The following is a 5,858-nucleotide window of genomic DNA, read 5'->3' on the forward strand; positions in this document are numbered from 1 at the left end:
GGTCATATGTAGGGTGGTAGTGGTAAAGGCGATAGTGGTGGTGTCATTTGTGATGGAAATAGATGGAAGAATATTAAGAAGATGGGCTGCCATGTGGAGAGCTTCAGTCCAGAAGGTGGGAGGAAAAAAGAAGGTGCACATCATATTGTTGATTGTACGAATCATACGTTCGGAGCGACCATTGTTCTGAGAGGTGTGAGGGATGAGAAAAGAAAATTGGTATCGTTAGAAGCAAAGTGATTATTAAATTGAGAGTTATTGTACTCCCTTCCGTTGTGACATTGTAATTATTTAATGTAACCCCCGAATTGAGTAGATATTCGGTTGGAAAGGTGTAAGAATTTGGAAAAAAAACTTCAAATTTTTTGTTTGATAGGTTATACCCAAAGGTAATGAGTAAATTAATCAAGAAACACACCATAATATTTTAAAACACCATTACTTGAAATAGGAGATGTCCATAAGTCAGAATGAATAATCTAAAAGGGTGCAAAAATAATAGAATTAGACAAATAAAAAGGTAATCTAGTGTGTTTGCCAAGTTGACACGCATGACAAGTAACATTATTTTTTGGTAATTGACAAGAAATTGAACTATTAGAAGACAAATTCTTCAAGATTTAATCGTTGGGATGGCCGAGTCATTGATGCCAAGTAGAGGAAGAGGTGGACACGAATGCATGAATTATAGAGCTTGAAACATGATCGAGAGGCCCGGAGCTATCACATCGGACTAGAGGGCGGTGTGTCTGATAATCAAGAACGGTAAAACCATAAGGATCAAAATCAATAGAAGAATTATTTTTTGTAGTAAAATTCCGAACATATATAATATTTTTAATAATATTTTGTGTGATAAGAACATTTTGCAAGTGAAGCGTACATTAAATATTAGGTATAGGAAAAAAGGAGTGTCTCGAAGTCACAACAGGTATTGTAGATGCATTACCGACATAAATAGAGAATGGATAATGACTATTACTAAAGGAATCGAGTATACCTTAGTGGTAATGAACATGATATGTTTCCCCGGTGTCCATAACCCAACCATCATGTTTCGGGTCATTTAGAGACATAACATTGAAAATTTACGGGAGGGAAGTTGGTTGATCATTGCTGAGAAAAGCCTATGGGGGGGGGGGGGAACTGGTCCGGTCGTCTGAAAATAGGGTTGCAATGTGGAATTATGGGGTTGTTGGGTCGTAGAAAGCTTGTTGCCCAGCAAACCTTGACTGCTGGAATTGGGCCTACTCCATTGTGCCGGTTGTTGTTATGGAAAATGTTGTTGGGCTCAAGCCCAAAAGGGTTGTTGATGTGTCATTATAGGAGTGAACCATTGGGGGGAGGTGGGTTGTGGAGTTGGGAAATAAACCCACCCATATTGAGGGTTATGAGAGTTCTGATGGGGTGGTCCTCCACCTCGTCGGCGCTATTGTTGGTTCCCTCCACATCGCTTATTTTTGTTGCTTCCATGTTAACACCCACCACCTCCTTCTTGGTTGGAAGAGGCGGTCATGACATGAAAGAGAGAGGGTGAAGAGGAATGAAAGCCATGCGATGGAGTGGTAACAGTGGTGTTGTTGATGTGGGTTTTTTCCATAGCCAACATAGACCGCATCTCGGAAAAAGAAGGGAAGGGTTTGATGAATCGGATGATACGAGGAATACCCTCATATTTTCTTGATAGTACCATTAATAGCATAAGTGACTAGGTTCCTTTCTCTAACTGGTTTGCCAAAGCCACCAAGTAAATCGTTGAACTGTTTGACTTACTCACAATATTCATGCACTGTGAGATCCCCCATGGTTATATTTTCGTGTTCCGTTTCCACTTACAGATTCGTTGATTATTTATTTTCATAAAATATAGAATAAATATTAGTCCAGATCCCTGGGTTGCAAACTTGTGTCTCTGTATCTGTACCACTTGACTCGCTGTCCTCAAAGGGTTCTTCGTCTGAGCTGGATCTTCCTCTATCCATCCTTGATTGCCATGATTTAGAAAATAAGGTTCCCCTTGTAGATGATGTCCTGCCATTGTGTCTGTACGAGAATAAGGTTACGAGAAATGCCTGACAAACTAAAGCATATCAATGTTTAAATATTCTTATAGTATTTTAGGTTATGTTCTAAAGTTTCTTCTGTAGTTGGTAAGTTTTAGATACGTCACAACACTACTATTACTCCCAAACACATGTTGGTCATATCTGAAATCAATATAGTTGATCAGGCTATATTAATTCTAGATGTGATTACATAACTATCCGGGTTTGACTGTAATGTTCAACATCCAAATACTTTTAAGTTCTTATGACTATGTACTTGTAGGTATGAGGGTTAGTATACTTATTGTAAAAATACTTAGAATTCTTAAAATATACTTGTAGTCAGAGTTCTCAGCCCCAATACATTTATAGTTTGTATATCTTTTATGGATTGATATACTGAGTTCACTATAAACAATGCTCTGATACCAATCTGTCACACCCCCAAACCTGACGGCGGAAACGTTCGGGGGTGGAGGACTTCATTTGTAGTATCACAACACATGCATCATAGTAATCAAAGTACAAACAACCATCGTATTTAAAAGTAGAATATTTACATGTGTTCAATCATTGTATATTTATACCAAAATAGTTATACAAACGAAGAAGATAAGACTTATAATGGCTCCATCTTCTCAAAAATCTCGGGGAGTACCTGTTATTATTTCCCTGAGAATACAAGTAATTTGAAAAGAGTGTATCAACAATAAGTTGAGTGAGTACATAAGTCTTTATGTTTGCATGGGTGTCTTTGTATTTTGAATAAGAAAATTGTTCTAGAAAATCCCATATTTTCTGTGGTATGTGAAAAGTAGTTTTATTCCCATAAAACCGTCCTATTTGTGAACCAATGTATTTGTAAAACTTGTAACTGAGTGTGTGCCTGGCTTCACCAGCTGTTATTGAAATCTGTAGTATACCATTGTACATTGTATTTTGTAAACTAGTACTTTGAAGATGTACTTACGTTTAGTTGCTTATACACTAACGTGTTGTTAATATCTTTTTAATGAGTTATTATAACCATACTAAGACCTGAACGCCTGAAACAAACACCTTGTGAGCGCTTAAACTGTTGATAACAATTGCCACTCATTGGCGAGTATGCCTGACTGTAGCTAGCAGCCTGAGTGTGGGGTTGTTAGTCCCGAGATAGATCTACACACAACTTGTTTCGATCCCCGGACTGGAGATTCTGGTTATAATGTCAGGGCTTTACCTTGGTTGTCTAAAATGAATTAAACAACCTGAATTAGATATCTCATAAAAAGCATATAAACGTTACATGTATATTAGTTATGAAAACCCAATCATTCTGAAACAAATGATTGATAATATGTTCTTGAATTAGTATTCCGAACATGTATTTGACAAGTGCAAACCCTTGATTTGTTTTGAATTAAAACCCTTGTTTCATGTAAAACAGTTTATTCATGTATACTTAAATCATGAAGTATTGCTCTATACTTGTATTCCCCCCCCCCCCCCCATTAAAACAATAGAAATTATGAAGATATAAGGTTATGAACTCACATGATAGATGGTAATTTGGACAGAGTGTTGACAGGAGTGAGGATGAATTCTCAAGAATTTCGGGGCTTCAAGGCTTACTTCGGGTTCGAGTCTTGATACCGGGGCTTCAGGGGTTGTATATGAGCTTAGGAGAGTGGAGAATGTGAAAGAGGGTGAAATTTGGGGTGAAAAAGTGAAAATTCTTTGGAGCCCTCGCATGCCTTATATAGGCCGAAGCCTCGGATCTGAGGCCATGCAAGGCTGCCTCGTGTCGGACAGGTGGCGAAGGGTGGGGAGGTTCTTAAGTTTGGAGGTTCACTGTTGGTTGGCTCGGATTGGATCGGACTTTGGTCCAATAGAGGAACGACACGTGCGAACGGGGCGTGCGAGGCGTGTGCAAGGGGTGTCTCCGGTGTGTCTCATGCGAGTCTGTCCGATTCTAAGTGGACCTCGGTTGCGGTCCAATAAAAGGACGACAGACGAAGCTGTGGCCCAATCAGAAGATGCCACATAGAGGCTCGCATGCGAGGGTGACGGCGTTACTGTTGATGCGAAAATTCCCGGTTTTTGTTATTTTTCTTTATTTTTTTGCCAAAACTTGTAAAATACATAACTTTCGCATACGAACTCCGTTTTTGATGTTCTTTATATGCACGCGTAGGTAAAATTATACTCCACGACTTTTGTTTAGACTTCGTCGGCTAATTTTGAATTTATTTTTAATATTATTATTTTATACAGACCGGGACGTGAATCCGTTATAAATTCATAACTTCTTCATAAGACATCCGTTTTTGTCTGTCTTTTTACCGTTGTACTACTAATGATGAGACCTTCCATTCTCGTTTAGGTTGTATCGGCTAAAAACCACTCGATCTTTATTTCGAGTTTTTAGCTGTACACTGTTATACTGAAACTTCGAAAAATCATAACTTCCTCATACAAAGTCAGATTTTGGCGTTCTTTCTATGAAAGTTCTCGATTTAACATAAACTATAACTTTCATTTAGATTGTTAAGGCTAGAAAGTCTTTTATCAAAATTTCAGTTCTTACACTGAATAGTGTTTTGCCGGTTTTGTCGCGGATTTTCGATTGGTCATAACTTCTTCGTTATAACTCGGATTTTAGTGTTCTTTATATTTTTGGAAACCTTGTTACAATATCTATCAATTGGTTTATCCCAATTGAGATTATTTAATAATTTATTTTTGAGGGTCAATTATGTAAATACACAGAGTATGCTAAAATTTCTCTTTATTAATTTACAAAGAAGTACAAATTGACCTATACTATTACATAGGTTTGAAATAACGGTTTGTTACATTATCCCTCCATTAGAGAGAATTTCATCCTGAAATTTACTTTACAGATAGACTAGGGAAAAAGATGTAGGTATTTCTGTTGCATTTGATCTTCCCGCTCCCAAGTGAATTCTAGTCCCCGCCTTGCATTCCAGCGAACCTTCACTATCGGGATGCGGCTTTGTTTGGTTCTCTTAACTTCCCTGTCTAGTATCTCTACGGGTTCTTCCATAAAATTGAGGCTCTCATTTAACTCGATTTCCTCGAGTGGTATCACATGAGTCTCGTCGGAAAGACACTCTTTCAAGTTCGAAACGTGGAAGGTAGGATGAATGTTACTTAGTTCTTTGGGTAATCGTAGTTTGTAAGCTACAGGGCTGATTCGGGCAAGAATCTCGAATGATCCTATGTACCTTGGATTTAGTTTGTCATGCTTTCAAAAGCGTATCATGCCATTCCAGGGTGAGACCTTCACTAAAACTCGATCGCCAACCTGGAATTCCAAGGGTTTTCTCCTTTTGTATGCGTAGCTTTTCTGTCTATCTCTGGAAGCTTTAAGTCATTCCCGAATTTGTACGATCCTCTCAGTAGTTTCTCGAATAATGTTTGGACCTGTGAGAGCGCTGTCAGGAGTTTAACCTTTAGCTAGCTGCGTGTCTCCCACTTCTGCCCAACACAGAGGGGATCTACACTTGGGGCCATAAAGGGCTTCAAATGGAGCAGCTTTTATACTAGTGTGATAACTGTTGTTATAAGAGAACTCAACAAGGGGTAAATGAATATCCCATGCCTTCCCAAAGTCTATCACACAAGCTCGTAACATATCTTCTAACGTTTCAATCGTCCTTTCACTTTGTCCATCGGTTTGCGGATGGTAGGCTGTGCTCATGTCTAGCCTAGTTCCCAGAGAGTTTTTGTAAAGACTGCCAAAAACGAGAGGTGAATCTACTATCTCAGTCTGAAATAATGGACATCGGTACACCATGCAGTCGGACA

The sequence above is a fragment of the Lactuca saligna genome, chromosome 7 (genome assembly GCF_052625555.1).
Source record: "Lactuca saligna cultivar CGN05327 chromosome 7, ASM5262555v1, whole genome shotgun sequence".
Classification (NCBI taxonomy): domain Eukaryota; kingdom Viridiplantae; phylum Streptophyta; class Magnoliopsida; order Asterales; family Asteraceae; genus Lactuca; species Lactuca saligna.